Below are 19,458 nucleotides of genomic sequence, written 5' to 3' on the forward strand. Positions count from 1 at the left end.
TATGACTGTCTATGGCCACAAGTCACTTGGTGGCCAGTCCAAGCCAGCTGAAAGCTGCATTTCAGCTCTCCCAACTATAGGGTCTGACTGAAAGGGGTGGTGTGAAAAAGTGACTCTGCAGGTATTCTGGAGGTAATCAAGAGAATTTAAAACTAAAAGTAAAGACTTATGCAGGTCAATGAACTTGCTTTGCTCTCTGCATGTCTTCCCGGGTTCCCCCCACCCCGCTTAGACACTGGTTGTGGAAAGCATTAGCTCATCACCGTGCCTGTTCATGCTGGCAGGGAACGGGCAGATTCCAGAACAGAGTGGCAGACATGAGCTCAGCACCAACCCTTCTGTCCACAGACCCAGTGTGGGTGGCTTGTTACTTAGAGAAGCTGCTCCCTGTTGTCTGCAGCCTTATGCAGCATGTACAAAAAAGCAGGAGGGCCTTGTGCATCAAAGGGAGAGAGAGTGAGACAGGCTGATAGGCATGGGTGTTAACCTTTCACAAGGCAGAGAAAAGTCACCAGGTGTAAAGAAGGTTCAACAACTCTCCAGATCACCACTGCAGTGGTTCTCATCCCAAACAGGATTTTAGCTCAAGGCCTGATGGATGTTCTGCTTACATGTCCAAAATTGCTAGCCCTGGGATCTATTTTTGTTACTTGTTATTAACCAGTAGCTTCCTTTGCTGATGAGAATAGGGTGCATGAATGGGTCAGCTTCTCTGGAGGAGTGGTGAGCTATCCCTGCTTTAGTCTTTCTCTCTTCAGAGGTTAGGTGGACAGCAATTACAAAACATGAAGGTTCTGATTCATGGCACTAAAGCATGTGATTAACTTCAGACACAAGCTTGACTTCCGATGTTGTCAATGGGACAAGAGCACATGTTTAAATGCTGCCACAGATAGCAATATTTTCTTGAATGGAGGCCTAACACATAAGGTTGTTCAGTGAGGGAACAGAGTAGCAGCAAGAGGAACCTCTGAAATAAAGACAGAATTACTAACCTTCTTGCAGTGCACGAGCAGTCTGAGGCCATCAGATTCCCCAGAACAGGCTATGCAAGGTCGTTACAGCAGAAGAAACTCTGAATCTGTTTTATTCCATTGTGATCTAGAATGAAGTGCACCCCAATTGAATTCAATGGAAAGCCCCTCTTGGTTAGATCCAAACTGATTCCACTGATTTGAACTTTGCCTGTCAAGGTTTCTATGCTCCTCCAAAACCACTGATGGAAATATATCCCTGTGCTCAAGAGCTGACCCAGGGGATCTGTTGTCTGTAGTTGTGTCCTCCATAGTTATTCACAAGACTCACAGTGCTAAATGATTCACTAGTGGGTTCTGGAAACCTCCAGAAGGTGAAATCCAGCCTTTGCAGACATCCAGCCAAAAGCCAATGCGCGCCTGCTGTTCCCAGTGCTTTAGGGGAGGATTTAAACATTGCACAAACCCTGCCTGGCTCTGCACAGGGCTAATTCTCAGCCTGAAAAGACCTAAAATAGCTTTGGCTGCCAAGCAGCACCATGATTTTAATGATTAAAAATGAGACCTTGGTATCTCCCAGAGTTTAAAAAAAAAGGGTGCAGTATATTATATATATCTCACAGGTAGACCCCAATTAATTGCAAGACAAACTAGATCTTAAATCAGTTGCTGGTGCAATAACTTGAGTCCTAGTGACACTGCGTACCAGAACTGTGACTCTTGAGGGTGACAACGAATAGTAGGGCTGTGCAAAGCTTTGGTAGCTGATTTGATTCGGAGGAGATTCAGCCTGGTTTGGGGACCGAATTTCCAAATCTGAATCAAATCAGGAAACCAAGCAAAAGCTCCAAATTGATTCAAATGATCCAAATCGATTCGGAAAGGCTTTAGAAAAGATTTGGCCAATTCAGAGATTTGGCCATAGGCTAAACAGGCAGCTGACAAGCCTGTTGGGGTTGAGGGAGAGGGGAGGGAGGGATTGGGGTTGGGACAATCTGCCCAGGCGGGGTGAGGGGCACGTTACTCAGAGAGGGGGACAGGAAGTAGGCGTGGCAGCACTGGGAGCGGAGGCTCTGCCCTGTTGCTGCTTGCCCAGCCAGGGTGGGACTGGGGGGGTGGGATGTGGGCACAGCTCACTCCAGGTGGAAGGGGACAAGCAGCAGGGCATAGCCCCTCCTGCCAGCACTGCTGTGCCTGCATCCCATGCCTGCCATGCTGGCTGGCAAGCAGCAGCAGGGTAGAGCCCCTGCTGCCAGCAGTGATGCAAGCGTGGCAGCGCTGAGAGCAGGGGCTATGCCCTGCTGCTGCCCAGAGTTAGCCATGCCTGCATTGCGTGCCCCTTCCTGCACCAGCTGGCAAACAGCAGCAGGGCATACTTCTTGCAGATTCCCCTGCCGGGACAGAGGCAGGCACAGCCAAAGGAGCCAAAGGACAAGCCCCCATGGCTGCCCTGCCCAGCCCCAGCCCCCACCCAGCCCAGCCTCCTGGCACTTAAAAAAAAAACCCCACACTCACTGGTTCTGGCAGCGGGGATTGGGGCCTCTGGGCGCTCATGGAAGAGCCCCCCCCCCCTGCACTGCAGGGCAGTGGGGGCAGCAGAGATTGCCCCTCCCCCCCACCTGGCACCCGCACAGCAGCTTCCCTATGGTGCAGGTGCAGCACAGCTCAGCAGGGTGCTGCACACTGTCCAGGAGCTGGGGCAGCTCCACATGTCAGCAGGAGCTTGGTAGCGCTTAGCCCCAGTGGCCCCAGCTCCCAGACAGCACATGGCAACCTGCTGAGCTGCACTGCACCCACGCCATAGGGCAGCTGCTGTGCAGGTGCCAGGCATGGGGGGCAATCTCTGCTGCCCTGCGCTGCATGGGGGGGGCCTCTGCCACAAGCACCCAGGGGCCCCAATCACCACTGCTGCAGCTGGTGAGTGTGGGGGTGGGGTTTTTTTGGGTTTTTTTAAGTGCCAGGACTAGGCTGGGGCCAGGCAGGGTTGGGGCTGGGCAGAGCAGCCATGGGAGCTTCTCCCGCAGCTCCCCCTGCCCAGGGAGAGGCAGGCATAGCCAGAGGAGCTGCGGGAGAACCTGCAGCTGCCTGGCTGTGCTTGCCTCTCCCTGGCCAATCTGAATCACCAAATCTCTCTGAATCAGTGCCAAATCTTATGAAGCAAATTCATCCGAATTGATTTATGACAGTGATCCGAATCTCTGAATCAAATCACTGTCCTCTGAATCAAAAGGGCCTCACTTTCAGGGCTGGCCTTATGTGTGTCAAACGGGCCTCACTTTCAGGGCTGGCCTTATGTGTGTACATACAGTGTTTGTGCCTGACTACCCCCTGACCTGCCACATGCTAACACTCGTGCATGCAAGTGATGGAGTCCAAGCCTTGCACATGCCAGTATTGGAAGTTGTGTGTGGAAAATGCATCTGTGTGCATGGAAAACTGCATGCACACCAGGGAACCTAGGGCTGAGCCACCACAGAAAAATCAGGCCCAGGTTTTCTGTCTTCTACAGATTTTCTTCTTTTTCCCATTTGGCAACATCATCTGTTTTTTGTTTTGAATGGAACTGAAATTACCATGCCTGTTTTGTTTAGCAATAATAACAACTTTAACTTATATAGGTCCTAGCCATGCCAGTACATTTTTGTTTGTGCTCCAGAATCTCTAATGATATCAGCACAAGCCCTGGAAGAGGTGCTTGTTAGTCCACTACCATTGCAAAGCCAAGAGGAGCAGCATAGGAGACTGGCAGCCACTATATGTGGTTTTAGTATGTGGTTTTACGTGGTATATGTGTTCCATTATTGTTCAGTATTTCTAAAGCCCTGCTGAAGTTACAGCTACAAGGTGCTCAGCACTCTATGGATACCTATGAAGAGCCAAGTCCCTGTTTCCAGGAGTTCACAGTGTAAGCAGACAGCCTGGAAGTGGACCTAGAGATGCAGAGAGATTAAATGACTTACCTAAGGCAATACCAGTCTGTGGCAATTTTCTCTCTCAGTGACAAATTGGTAGATTTAGAAAACAAACCGATTCATCCCATCCCCTATCTCAGGAAGACACAAGTTTTTCAGAACCCTAGAAAGCTGCTGGCTTCAGGCAGTTTCCTACTGGAAATGTGTGCCCACCATGGAAACCATGACCTGCCTTGGCACCAGGGAGGAAGGACAGGCCATGGGTAAAGATGCTAGTTCTCTGCCCTGTCACTGGCATCCTGTATGACCTTGCATAGATAACACTTAGCTTCGCTCTGTTGGAGCTATGCAGGAAGCATGCTTATCACAGGTTCCACCACACTACTTGTAGTATATGTGGCTACGATGGACCTGATACAAATAAGTCCTTGACCCACTTTCTTGAACTTCTCCTTGGACAGGCCAAAGACAAATGGGGAAATCCTCCATGCAGTTTTGCCACAGGACCCCTAGGAGAACATTCCCATGTCAGGAGCCCTGGTACAGGGAACATTACTGGCTATGGTAAGTGAGACCAGGACCTTTCCTAGGGTGTGAGGTATGGCAGGAGTGATCCTACCTCTCATATGTTCCATGGCTGTAGCAACAGCTATAGGGAGCCATGGCAGCTGAGCTAGAAATCAGGGCAGCCTTACGGAACTAGCCCCACCAGCCCCAGGGTCAGACATATTTATGCTGCCCTATCTCAGCGCATAGACTTTGCATGAATCAGGCTATGAACAATAGCGTCCTGTCAATCCTAAGCAAAGTTGAGTCTCACTGGCACAACAGCTGGCAGAGAGTGAGACCTAGCATCATTGCTCTGCCCAGTCTGGGGATGCACAAAAGGCTGCTGTCCATCTACCCCATCCAACCAAGGACAAAGTCACCCATAAATCATACAGCTGAGGGAGAGCAAAACACTCTGCTCGCAAACTCAGAGACTCTAAGAAATGCTGTGTGCCAATAAAGAGGCTCCCTCCCTGACAGTCAGCTGAGGAGGTGATCTTCTACAGAACACTGCTTCTGATGGAACAGTAAATTGTAGGGCGGGTGGGAGGGAAGGGGGTTTGAAAGCATTTTTCTGCAATCCAATAATTCAAGTGGTGTTTTTTTAATTAAGCACTCATATTGAGATTTTGAAATGAACATAAACTAAGGAGAATTGTTTTACTATCCTCGTTGCTGCCATCATCAGAATTTCTTTCCTGTATTCAATATCCTCACATAAAGGCATTCACTGGTGTAGTTGGATAGGTGTGGACACATACACACACACATACCCGCACACACAGGCCGTCCCTCTCTATCTATCTGTTTCTCTACCTGCCCATGCTGGTGTACTCCAGACAGCATTCTTTCCAGCTCGCTGGAGACACTTTTCTTCAGTGATAACGACCGGGGACTATTTGCAGCCTTCAGGTCTTTTTTTAAGCCTGGCAAAGTTAATAATATAAGCAGCCCGTAAATCCTCCACCAGTGAGCTCTTGGGAACGCCAGGTATTGACTGACAAACAGTCCCCATACTGCATTCCCTCTGCAGGGCAGTGGGGCGTCAGGCTCCATAAATCAGTCCCTGAGGGAAGAGGGAAAATAAAATCCAGCAGCCACTTGCTGGCTCCATCCAAAGATCTGGGTCAGGGAGGAGATATAGAAGGAGAGAATTAATGTCAGCACATCAGGCAGACCCTCCAGTGTATAAACCAGCCTTATTCTGCCAGCTGCAATGGAGTTTTGCTGATTTACATCAGCAGGGGATCTGGACTGCCGTAGTCTGTGTCTGGGCCACTCGTAATTTTGGAAACTCTGGGGCTGGCGTAATAGTGAGTGGTTCTCTCCAGCAGCTCTTATTTGAGAGACTGACGCTGGAATGGCACTGCATTCTTCCCAGAGCCACCTGCAGAAAGGGGCTGTGTTCATTGTGACAAGGGGTACTCCTCACAGCAAGTCCTTGGAGACTGGCCATGCATGAAAGGTTAGCCTATAATAAATGAGGGTGTGAATTTAAAGCAGAACAGCTAATTCTGAATAACTCCATATGTGGACGTTTTTAATCTGGAATAGAAGCGTCTTCTGGTTTAGTTTAATCCCTCTTCGAAGTGGATTCAGTTAATTTGAAAAGACATGCTTAGTTCCAGACTAACAGTGTCCACACATGCAGTTATTCAGGAATGCTTACTCTGGAATAACTACTCCTGAATAACTCCACGGATGGAAAAAATCCTTGCCCGGGAGTTGCTTGGTCCTCCCTCATAGCCAGTGGCCCCACTCAACCCCCGCTGGTGAGACTGGGCTGTGGTATCTCGGAGCTCCCCTTCAGAGAGCCACAACAGCAGCTCGTGCTAGGAGAGGCCAGTACTGTGGCACTAGTGCTGTAAACTGGACCTCCATCACTGCATACTGGGAAGGGAAGGTCTCCTCACTGCATTCCTCACAAGGCTAGCGTTTAATTGCTGCTCAGCACTAAATATCTGAGCAAGGAAGTCTTGGGTAAATGTTCTTGCTCTGGGAACATGCAGTGCTGAGCCTCTTTAATTACATTGTTTTTGTTTGGCTTTTTTTTTATTAGTTGTGCTGTGGGTTCCCCTCCCTGACAGGCCAGAGAAGCACACGCTAAATATGGCTGGTTTTAAAGTCCACAGTGAAACCCGAATCTCGGCACCAGACTGACTGGAATCGGTGCAACCCAGGGTTACGAGGGACACACATTCCAATCCCTCCGCTGTTCTTGCTTAGATCCACACTGAAAACCAACAGCACTCCCTCCCTCTCCGCCCAGCTCAGCTGGAAACAGCCTCCAGTCCTATTGTGCACACGCAGCCCTGGGGCTGGGGTATCTCAGAGCAGAGCCTTTCATCCACTCTCACACCTGCCTACCCTGACACCCCCTCCATGATAAACACCCAGCCCCCTCTCCATTCCCCAACCCCACTTTGTCCTACCTTCATTCCTACTTACGGCCCATAACCCCCTCCTCTCCCGCTTGCTGTGCTCCTGGTCTCATGCCCCTCATGACAGTCCTCAACCCCTCCTCTGTTGCTCTTCACTTGCTTTTCTACCTCCTCCCTGCCTCCAACTGCACCTCTCAGCTGCTCCTTGGGGTTGAATCCCCTTTTGCCCCGTCTTTCCTCTTGCTGCCTATCCCCCTGTTGTGTTAAAAACATTCCAGAGGATGCTGTCAGGCTTTGGATGTGGCTTTGTTTGGTTGTTTGTTTTTGTACTGGAAGTTTTATGATTGTATTGGGAAGGAGTCCTAATTGAGGCTGTGACTGGAATTACAGTATGTGGGGATTTTTTTTGGAAGGGCTTTAACTGCAATATAATTAGGCTGGAGAGCGCTCTTTGGTTTTAAATGGAACCTGATGGAGACAGGACTGAGCAAATCAGACTGGTCCAAAAAAGCCCCACCTAAGTATATAGTGAAACCACTGCATTTCCATGATGGCTATGGACTGAGGCTCCAGGCATGACCAAGGGTCTTACCCCCTAGGACCCTTTGCAATGGCACTGGCTAAAGCCTTGGATACCAGACATTCAAGCAATATTGTCTGGGCAGGGAGGCCTCCAGAAAAGGCTGAATGGACAGAGACTCTCAAAATATGCAGGTAGAAGAATACCTACTCTGCCCTGTAACTACACTTCACCCCCTGGGCCCAACAAGCTGGGATGCCAAAGAGGTTTAAGCGTTTTATAAGGAAAATCTGGTCTGCTGGCATCAGGGCAGCTGACTGTGAGCTGTCACACCTAAAAGCTTAATCAGGATGGGAGGGGATAAACAAAGAGAGGTGGGTATCATTACACATGTTTCAGGAAGAAAACCTGCCCCTATCAGCCTGTTGGGAGGAAACACTGGTTTGTACTGTTGATGCATACAAGCAAACTCTGCTCTGGGCTACACAAATATGGATGCTGAACAGCTGAAAGTCTGATCTCAAGGATCACTGGAATCAAAGGAAAAATGTTCCCATCAGCCTTGGATCATCACAAAATAAGCAGATCCAGACTCACGTGAAGCATGAAGGTGCCGAGCTTGGGGGCCTGGGCTGCCAGATTAGCACCTGGAAGCCACATGCCATCAGGAGTCCAAAGGCAGGCAGAGCTATGCTGATCTCCAGCACAGCTCCTTCCTCTCCCTGGGGGAGAGTTCTGATATACGGTTCTTAAAAAGGAGGAGGGGGGCTATTGAAGCAGGTTGTTGTAGAAGTTGCTGTGGTAACACAAACCTGTTTGGAGCCAGCAGCTTAATCTAGAGTTGTCACAGCTACAGAAGGGGGCCATGGGGATTGTGCAGCCCGCCTGAGCCTTTCTGAGAGTGGCAGACAGGTACCCAGGCCTCAGGCTAAATACCAGGACAGCAGAGGAGACAGTACAAGTAATTTGTCTTTATCCCCTGCCTTCTTGGTCCCCACACCCATTCCAGCCACATACTGTGTGCGTACGTGTGGGGGGGAGGTGTGCGTGCACACGAGAGAGAGACTCACTGGATTTCTCTGTTGGTTAAACTCAGGCTGTGGATCGTAAATAATACAGGCAGCAAGGAGCTGAGGCATTATGATCTGCAGCATCTCTCCCACCCTTTGGAGCCCTGACCAGTCCTACCAATACAGCTCAGTCTTGAGCCACAACACTCTCTGGTGTCCCCATGTTTAGAGGCCCACACACAGCTCTGCTGATGCCCATTGATCCTGACCTCCAGCCTTTGCTCCTATTCAAAAACACGAACAGCTCTGCCAGTGCCTCTGAGCAGAGCATTTCTTGCTAGTTTAGTAACACATGCCTTGTTAGTAAAGGATGCCAGCTGTGCTAAATGTGAAAGTGCTGCTTTGGTGCTGGTGACAGGGGCAAAACCCAGTTACAGCTGGGCTAAGACTGTAAAAACTCATGTCACCAGTGTGCTGAAACCGAATTTGAACCCAGGTCTGTGGATCCAAAAAGCTAGTGCTTAACCTCTTGCGCCACCTGGTGTTTCCTGAGAGAATGCACAATGAAACAGGTACATTTTTATATTATGGTTGCCAGCCTCTGAGACACAGCAGCAAAATGGTTAAGACACTTTGCTATATGGCTCCAGAGGTATTTATCCGAGTCTTGCTCCAGACTTATGCTGAAATCTTCCTTTAGCTGACTCCTGTGAATTGGTACCTGGTTATTCAGGCTAGGAAATTAAAAGCAGTTGGGTGCGGTGCCTGCCACATCACTTTCTTGTGTGTCTTGACCATATCAGCATTATGGGCTATTAGGCTTAGGTACACCTTTGCCCATCCTCTAAAGCAACTCCATCCATCCCAGTAACTGCATTCAGCTGCACATGGGCTGAGATGCTTCACCCAGCCTACATTGCATAATATAAAATTATCACTGGCTGAACAGCTGAAGAGTTGGATCCCAAGTGGTTGCGAAATGCAGGCCACAGGAAGTGATCTCCCAGGGGAAGAGACAAGGCCCAAGTTCTGAAAGAGTAACGCACACACACAAGCACATCCCCTTCTTTGCTGGGGTTGCAGTCCAGCTGGTAAAAGTTATTGTAATCAGGAAGCCCCACTTCATTTGGAAAACTCTTTGCAGTACCCAGCCAGTGAAACTGCTTTCTGGCTGGTATCCGCTCAAAACTGACATCGTTTCTCTGGCATCACTAACAAGAATGACAAGCCCCAGTGGGGATTCCCTTGGCCCACAGAGGGAAGGGCCGCCAATGTCACTTCCCAGTCTGGCTCCCAGTTAATCACAGCTTCCTGCATTGGGCTCGTTCCAAAGCAATATGTAAAGAATTTCCCTCTAACCTGAAACCAGGCACAGGGCACTGTAATGATAATCCTAGCTGTGAAGCCAAGAGCATTTCACATGAACACAAGCATATTTTGTCCAATTTGCTTTCAAACAGGTTTAAAGCAAAGCCGCACTTCCTAGGCCACTTCATCAATAGATTTCATAACTCTTGACTAAGGAAGTCAGAATCATTTTCTTCATTTAATAGATAGGGAAAGTGAGGCACAGGACAGCAAAGCCACTTGCCCAAGGTTACCCAAGCAGACCAGTGGCGGAGCATGAAATTAAACCCAGCTCTCTTCAATCTGGAGGACCATGTATCCACTTTGTCATACAGAGTACAATGCTTTGGGAATTTACTGTTTTACTGTTTACCCTCTACAAATGCCAAAAGGAATATGGGTAATTATTACTGAGACAAATTTGTCCCTGATGCATGTTTGTGAGTTACATCAAGGAGGAGTTTGGGCTATTCCCTGAGGCAAAGACTGCCTTTTTTGCACTATACATATAGTACAAAAAAAAAACAAAACAAGAAATATACATACACACAATGCCTAGCGCCATAGGCCCCAAGCCTGGGTGGCATTGGTAATGCCAGTTACATTGGTACAAGTGTAATAAGGATTATTAAAGTAACAATATGCTGGGGATGTGTGTTATGTTGCACATAGGCTTCATTGTTAAATAGATCTTTTCCCACAAGTCTTCTGCACAACCAAGCGCTAATTTATCCAAAGATCCTGAGTCCTGCAAGACCTTATTCCAAACTGGGTCACACAAGACAGAAGCTGGACATACTACTTCCTCCCATGCTTCTTTCTATCTTAAGTCTTAAGACTCTCACTTTAAGCCTCCATGAGACTGATACCGCTTCATCTCTCAAGTCCTTTCAGACTTTTAGTCTGAACCCCAAAACAGTGACCTGCTCTGGCTATTTGCAAGGTAGCACTGACAGGCTCTTCACGTAGTGCAGTCTTATCCTCTTTGGTGCTGCAATGTTTCATGCACGGTCAGGGAGAGGAAATCTGTGAGCTGCAAGAGGATTAATGTGAAAAGATCCTACTTCCTGACCTTCCTGAAAGTACATACCTAGCATTGGGTTGAAAGAGCATAGGGGTTGCAGAGTCAAACACTCAGACATTAGAAATGTCTGACTCAGAGCTGCCTTTGAAACCTTAATTTGGTCTCTTTATGTGTATACGTTACAACAGTCTTGGCCAGCAGCATGTAGAAAGTAGGGTTAAGTAGAAAAAATGGTGTGTAATTAAGTTCCTAATGCCCGTACTGTAACACCTGTGTACAAGGAGGGCCCTTTTGCATATCTGTGCTCTTTACTACAGCATTGAAATTTCCTAGAGTTTTCAAGAAAACCAAAAAACAAATTATCCATAAGATGTAATCGCAATAAACACTGAGATTATCAATATGATTTGAACCCCAGATTTTCTGAACCACAACAGAGATCAGAAGCTAAAGGTCATTACCTCATGTAGGGACCAGCCAAGAGAGCGGGACACAACAAATATTTTTCTGGTGACTTAGACAAGCATTTGCTAGACAGGAGCCCAAAGCTGGGATTCCTGGGCTGTACTCATGGTGGTGAAGGGGAGTAGCTAGTGGTTACAGGCAGCCCAGGCCAAGCACACTGAACAGTTTCAGGCTCTCTGAAAGACACTGCAGCTCACCAGCTGATACTTGCTGTAGTAGAAACCACACTCCTATGCCCGGCTGTGCCAGAAGCCACCTTGTGCAACCTCCCATTCATTTTACCTGTAAAACTGAAGGGAGGACACTATTTGCCTAACTCTCATGGTACAGGGGAGGACTGAGACTGTACAGTAGCAGGGGTGGCCAAGTACACTGCTCTATTAACAACAGCCAGTGCAGAGCAGAGCAGAGCAGAGATCAGAAGTCGCTCCTTCCCAGCATGCTTCCCCAAAGAGTTTTTTTTGATCTGCATAACCTTGCAGGTAATGGCACACCTTTGTTGGGAGAGTACTGGAGGTGCATGCAGGGGCCTGCACTCTATTCCTGGCTGACCCTGGCCCATGGGGGTGACAGTAACATCCTTTGTGAAGTGCTTTCAGATCTCCTTATGAAACAAAGCAAATAGCAACCATCTCTTACTACCCACCAGGAAGGGTACTTTTAGGGCAGAAAGCATGCTCAATACCACTGCCATTCAGAAGACTGCAAGCTTGGGACCATGACCATTGCATCTGGTGCAGAGTGGTAAAGCATGCTCCATACAGATGGAATATTCAGAGATTTTAGCAGCAAGCCTCTAAAGAGCTCTCCGTGCACATACAATGGCAATATTCAGCAGCTTGGGCCAAATCTGACTTGATTTTCACAGGGAATGTACCAATCCTGCCAAACACCAAGTCTCTTTTCCAAAGCATGGAGGCACCAGAAGTCCTCAAACAAAGAGATGGAAAAATAAAAATGTAGCATTGGCAATGGGACCATTTTCCCTCAACCTCCTGCTAAAAAAAAAAAAAAAAAAAGAAATAAAAAGAAAAATTTTGCCTGAGGCAGAGAGCACACATGGAAAATTTCAGCCCAAACAGTTGAAGTTTGGCAAAGGTGTATAAGCAACTGAAAACAAACTGAGAATGGAAAGTGTTATGCAACCTTAACAATAGGCGTCTACTGGCCCCGTCTACAATAAATGTGTCAAGACAGAGATTCCGTCCTTGTCCTTTTCCCTACATAGTGTCTTTCTCCTTCCCAACAGCAGTCAGTGCAGACTGTCTGGCTGGAAGAAGCTTCTTACATTACTTAGCCACAGCAAAGAAAGGTGACTGGGTGGCAGAAGCCAGCAGAGAGATGGGCATCTGCAGCTGGCCTCTGAGCCAGAAAGACAGCAGTCTGTGGAGGGGACTGCAGGAAGTAGCGTTAATGCAAAACTTCCCCTCAGCAGCCCTACAGTATCCCTGATTTCTCTAGTTAATCAGGTGCTGTAAGTGCTCTCAAAGATATCATCCCACTATGCAAATGACAAAATATATGGGCTCAGTTTATCAATTACAGGGTAGCACAGGTCTTCCACTTGGTCAGATCTAAATCATCATCACATCCCAGTTCAATTTGGATGGCACATTTCAGTCAAAAAAGGAATGGACAATGAGAATGCACTTTCTGAAAAAGAAGGGAGAGGAGCTGGGGATGGGTAGAATCGCAGATAATTTGGAAAGTAAATCCTTCACTGCTTTAGGGATTAAAAAGGAGCATGAAGAGTTAATGGGATTCTCTTAGCTTCTGTAGGGATGCAAGGAAAAAAGCCTCTCAGCCTCTCATTGGAGGAGGGCAAGCAATGGATCTCTGACGATCCCAGAACCACTGGGCTGCCCAGTCAGGAGATCTAATGTTTCCACAGAGGGACTCATAGGAGTTTTAAAAGCATCTATCTATGTCAGTGGTCTCCAAACTTTTTTGATCGCGCACCCCTATCTGTAAAAATGTTTTGAGCACGCACCCCCAATATATGTATATTTATAGAAATAGAAATAGAAGTTCTAATATTTTCTTCCCGTACCCCAATGGATCGTCTTGTGCACCCCACTTTGGAGACCACTGATCTATGTCACTAAGATGCCTTGGGAAGATCTCTCTTGCTATTCCTACATGGCTGGGTTGCTCTTCTTCTGCAGCCCCATGAATAGATCTTTGCTGGATGGTGGGAATGATAAAACAGAGAACATGGTCTAAACATGCCATGAGGGATGAACTATTCTTTCATCCCCGTAGGTGAAATCTCAAGGTGGAGGCACCTGGTGGATACTGCAGGAAGAAGTTTGCCCTTGTGGCTACTTGTGCTGTAAAGGATGACCTGACGACTTTCAAGCTATCAGTCCTGCATTTTCTACCACCTCTTGGAAACTTTCAGTGAAAGCCACAAAAGAGCTGTTTCTCTAAGGACCCATGCAGACAGAAGTACCTCCTAGTGGAAAGAAGTTAAACTGGGGGATAGAGTGGGATGGGGCAGGGAATGTTAAATTGTGTTTAATACTGACAGCCAGGGGTCTGCCAGCAGCATAACTGCACTGGCGTGTTAGACTTGCAATCACGCTGTCCTGTCCCTGCCACCAGGCAGTAAGTGATGCTGCTCTTGTGTGCAGGATGGACTGCCTCACGTGCCCAAGCAGGGTCTGACGTCCTTGTTGTGAACTTGTCCAGATTGCAAGCCAGGAGGGAAGCAGCCAAAGATAAGGCCCAAGAGAAACTCTGCATTTACGGGAAAGGCAGCATGATTCCCACTTGTGACATGCCCTTTACAGCAAGTGACTTGTACAAAGTAAGCCAGAAAAACACTGGGAGGAGAGGATCTCTTGGCAATGTAGCTTGCAGAAAAGGAGACAACAGCACCAACTGGTGAAACCTTTCCTTTCTTGATGGCATGGCAGAGGCATGTCTTAAAGCTGAAGTTCTCTTCATGCCATATCTGATGGCAAATACTGAATGGAGATACAGAAAAGGAAAGTTTTAGTGAATGGGTAAACATCACCATGCCTCTTTTGTGTCCAAAGGCAGCCTCCCTGCTTTCCAAACAGACATAGGCTTGGTACATTATAAAACATTTTCTTCCATAGATAACATCTCTCTCCCCAAGCAGCATTATCTCATACATTATGATGCAAAAATGCCCTCTAAGAGCTTGACTGGAAAACTGTATGCAGCCCATGGTATGGAGAGATGCTGAAATACAAAGGTGCAACAACCCTGCTTTGGCCCAAGGTTCAGTTAAGCCACAGATCACTCGGGATCTAATTCACGTGACTTAGCTTACCAGGCAGGTTTGTACCATAATGCTCAAGGGTCTCATTTGGCAGTTAGTTTCTTGTGAAGAAAACTGGCTTTTCCTAAATGACATTCCTGCCTGGATCCCAGTATTCATTGACATCTGAGGTTGACTCCATGGAGCGGATTGTAGTCTCCCTCGGGCTCCCTCAGGAATCCCTCACTGATCTCTCCTGTCTCTGAGCCCAGTAGTGTAGCTACACGGAGGATTACACACTCGCTTTGATTTCTCTTCAGTTCCATTCACTAGGAGGAAAATTTAGAAGCTCTGCAACCTCCTTTTCTTGTTCCTAGCCAGGTTCCCTGCTGAAGGGAAGGCTTCAAGTGGCTTCATTTTCTCAATTTTTTGCCTCATGTTCTATCCAGACCAGACTTACAAAAGGTTATTGCCCTTGTCACACAGCAAGGGTCAGTTTCCCTGGCTCTTATGACTCAAGTGTCTGCTGTTACAGCAACATTTAAAACCAAAATAAGCTCCAAATTTGGTTTAAGAATATACATGCTTGGAACTCCACAGACCTACAGCAAACAGATGCACTTGGGAATTCAGCTGCAGTTGCCTTTTCTGTCACTGCCCCTGGCTAGAAACAAGCATTACTAGCAGCCTCTTCTTCTCAGCACATACCACATAGAGTAGAGGTTTCTGCTGTGGTAAAGATGCTGATGGACAGGAATACAGTTTGAGGGAAGTAGAGACATTTTTTACTGTCTGCTACCAACGCAGAGGCAGTTTAAGCAGCAGAGTACACAGCACACATACGGAGACGACAGAAACCATAGCCAGAGTGCTTTCTAGCAAATCAATAGCAACATTTAGTAACAGCGCCAGTATCTGATCCCAGATTTACAAAGCCTAAGGGGAAACTGTAGCCGAGAAATACAGAAACTTAGATAGTCTGAAAAGACTGAAGCAAGCTCACAACCAGGCTGGACTTCTACAGCAAGGCGTGGGCTGCTGGGAAGTGCTCCCAGTTATTGGGTTTCCAAGAACTGCAATTCTTGCACCTATAATTATAAGGAGAATACTACTACGGCCGTTTTAGCACATTGCATCAACAGAACTCAACGCACTTTACAAAGTACTTCAGTATCATTAGCTCCATTTTATAGAGGGAGAAACTGAGGCACAGAAAGGAGAAATGATTTGTGTAGGGTCACCAAGCAGGCCAGTGACTGAGTGAAGAAAAAAAGCAGACCTCCAAGCCCCAGTCCAATGCTCTATCCACTAGCCCACGCTACATCTCCTACATCTACACGCTCCTGAAATCTGGGCAGTATTAAGCAGTCCTCAGAGTCCCTGGTGATAGGTGTTCATGGAATGATCTGAGCACAGGGAGGGGAAGAGGGAAATCAGTCAATACATTTCCCTACCTCCTTATCTTTGCCTCTGGTTCGTGCCCACCTCCCTGGTCTTAATGCCCTGGATGGATGGGAAGGGTCTACTCCAAAATAACCTGGACAAACACCTGGCTGGGGTCATCTGACCCCAGCACTCTTTCCTGACCAGGGCAGGGGGTCAGACTTGATCTGTTGAGGTCCCTTTCGACCCTAAAATCTATGAAATCTATGAAAAGAGAGCCCTGATCTCCATTCCCAGAGGCCATCTTCACTAGAAAACCATGGAGTTTTAAAGCTAAAACATTTCTACTTGATACTGGGGAGAAAAATGAAGAAGCAGGGGAAAAAAATTCAGAACTGTAGTAATGTTACAAAAATGAGTTTTGTTTTTAAAATAAACCTAGTTTAAACTGAAATCTTTGCTTTAAAAATCAGATTGTGCTGGATAGACTCTGTTTACTGTGCAAGTGTCCCTGGCTCTCCAGTTGAGTGATGGAAGATGAGAAGAAGGCATGCCATTATGGGATGAATGGCTGGGCTGGGCCAGGCTGCACCCGTGGAATCACTGTTTCCCTATTTACTGCACCAGCTCTATGAATCCTGGAGCTGAGCCCATTAAGGCAGAAACATTCCCAACATTTGTTCAGAGCTAGTGTAGTCATGAGAGGATAGGGAACCTGGTAAAACATTAGGAGTGCATTTGCATTGGGGCAGATGGCAGGCAGAGGGGTGACAAAATATCCAGCACAAAGATGTCAGGCCAGGCCACAGGCATGAATTTTACTGACAGCTCACAGCTCAGGGCCAAATGCCTGGACTGATCCCAGGCAGAGCAACCTTCTGTGAGGACAAGACTTCTTCATGTTCTAAGTTGCCATTCATGCAAAGCCCATAACTGGTTCAGAAACAAGATGGTCAGCCACCATTCACATACGTAAAGTTCCACCACTATCAGTGAGTTTGCACTGGGAGTGTTTGAGGGCACGAGTTTGTTTAATATCCTTGGGTACCCATACATAAGTGCAGAGCCTGCAACAACATGCTGCAATTACAACACGTTGGCACAGACTCGATTAATTGAGTCTGCTGGAGTGTGGTATGTACCGTGCTCCAGTAGCCTCCCAAATCTCATGTGTTAGCGTCTCCTCATTTCAAAATGGCGCCAGAGTGCTTGAACTAAAGCTTGTCGAATGCGCTTTACGTCAAGCGCCCCCATCATCATTTTGAAGCATGGGGGTGCCGATACATGAGATGCTGCGGCACTTTAATTAGAGTGGCTGTCAGAGCCACTCTGATTAAAGAGCCACCCCGTCACTTCTAGAGCACATGTAAAGGAAGTCCTTGTTATGATCCAGTGTCCCATGGGGGCAACATTCACAACTTTAATTCAGAGTTCTTAAGAAAATGTCCTTTGTGCAAAAAGGGGTTTTGGCCAATGACAAACCAGAAGCAAAGCAATCAGTTGCAAGCCCCATGAGGCAGATTCCAGTGCTGCTGGAAAGCCCTATCACCATGCCTCTCCTCTATCCATTGCAGAACCAACAACAAAAAGAAGGAGAAACAGATCGTAGGGAGAGACAAAAGATAAAAGGTTGTAGGTAAGAAAAGAGAAACAGAATAAAAAATGGAGAGGGGAAAGAGAGGTTGAATTGTCTGGGTTAAAACGTGTCAGAGACATTCACTGTTGCAACTACAAGCACACCGACCATTCCTTTCCCACCCTTGGCTTCCACAATGTTTACAGGGCAGGAGTTGTTATAGTTGAGATTCAGTGTATTTTGTCACCCCTCTACCTAATATCTTCCTCCATACTATGGAAGTGAAAAAAGAAGAAAGAACAGCTTCTTCCCTTCAATGTGCTAGGTGTGGCTCCTGCTGCCTGTGGGCATGAAGGTGAATCTTTTGGACTACTAGTGGGGCCATAAACACACCCTGTGCCTCTGCAGGCTACTCCACACAAGCACTGAGAGCAGATACAACCCTTCCTCAACTCCCCTGCAACTCAAAGCCAGCAACAGCTGAGGAGTCTGTAAGCAGGACTGAGGACTGCTTGTGGAATCCAAATGGATTGCAACATCTTGAAGAATAACCATTGCTGTGCAATGTAATCATTCTTTCTTCTGTATGTATAGGTCAGTATGGATCTCACTATAGGCCACTGACAAACCCAATCCCACACCCAGCTCCCCAGAGGGAGTGTTGTGCAGTTGGAGCTGACCAGCTGAATTAGGATCATAGCTTTATTTTCCCAAACTTGTTATCTGCTCTTGCTGCTCCATTAAGAACCTTCCTAGCTGCAAATGTCAATGAGTCCTGCAGAACTGTGGGGAACCTAGCCTAGCACAGGCATCTCCAGTGGGATCCACACTGACACACCATAGCAAACCTGAGTCCTCAGAGATCCTGAGTGCCCTCTGCTTCTGTTGGTTCCAAGGTGAGGCCACAGTGAATGGAAGACAGATGATGAAAAAAACCCCCAGGCAAATGGGCAAGATGACAGGGGCCCAAGTGCATGAAGGATAACAGATGGGCTGCATGAAGAAATATTCCCATTGAGGACTCGGGGTGACTTCAGCAGTCAACAGAGTGGAACATGAGTCACAGGGAACAGTGAGCTAGCATTTTTTAACTGGTTTCCCTGCTGCTCACCTCTGAAACTGAAGAGGAGGTCTTAGATGTTTTTGTGATCTCCATGACTGGAAGGTTCCAGGAATGGCTCAAGCCCCAAACCCTGAGCATCCACAGAAAATTTGCCTTAAAAATATTTAGTATATTGTATCATTTCCCCAGATCGCCTCTTGCCCACTGAAACCAGATGAAAAAAATGGGATTTAAAAGTAACCAAGAAAAATGAGGATTATTTTCATTGCAATGCCTGCTTAGAAGCTTGTCCCGGTAAGGAACTGGGGGAAGATCCTCGGCTGCTGTAAACTGGCATATTGCCATTAAATCCATGGAACTTTGGCATATGCCTGCAAGGCAGCATGGTCCCCAGCATGCTAGGTGCTGTACACACACCAGAGGAGCTGGCTCTCCATGTTTTTCCATCCACACATCTCCCAAGTCCCAGCCTTGTGTTTCAACCATAAGCCAAGTCATTCCCTGGAGTGACCCATGACTCTCTTTGCTGTGAGGGCAAAGAAAAAGAGGCTGGTTCCCCATCTGCAGTACTGAGGTCCTAGTTCCTTCCTCCCACCTGATATCTACCTTTCTGCAAAGACTGAAAAGCCTTTCCAGGTAGGGAATGTCTCTTGCTATGTATCTTCAGAGTACTGAGAGCTAAGGGGCCTGTACATGCTGCTGGCATATAAATAATGAGCATTTGGTTTCTCCCCAGATCTACAGGATGTAGAAATTAGATCTGGCTTCTGCTTGTTGCTTCTTTGCTGGAACACCCTTGTCACTGATGGTGCCAATACTACTACTGACAGGTTGTGTGAGGCCCCATCTGCACTGAGCAATCAGCAGGAACAGGGCCTCACAAAAGCAACAGGAGCAAAAATAAACACTGGTTGGTATAGGTCCTATCTAAACAAAGGTCATTTCTTTTCCCAGACCATTTTCCCGTGGGTATGAACGGGACGGTATTTCTAAACCGACTCCTGGGAACCTGGTGAACATGTCCC

At 47.4% G+C, this 19,458-nt stretch overlaps 1 protein-coding gene across 6 annotated transcripts in view; it reads right to left on the bottom strand.

Moving 5' to 3' along the window:
* Positions 1 to 19,458, bottom strand: part of LOC109313402 (ankyrin repeat and fibronectin type-III domain-containing protein 1-like) — a 538,031-nt gene that overhangs the window by 49,948 nt on the left and 468,625 nt on the right. The gene's annotated exons all lie outside the window — the stretch shown is intronic.

The sequence above is a fragment of the Crocodylus porosus genome, unplaced genomic scaffold, assembly GCF_001723895.1.
Source record: "Crocodylus porosus isolate Cpor-Errol unplaced genomic scaffold, CroPor_comp1, whole genome shotgun sequence".
NCBI lineage: Eukaryota > Metazoa > Chordata > Crocodylia > Crocodylidae > Crocodylus > Crocodylus porosus.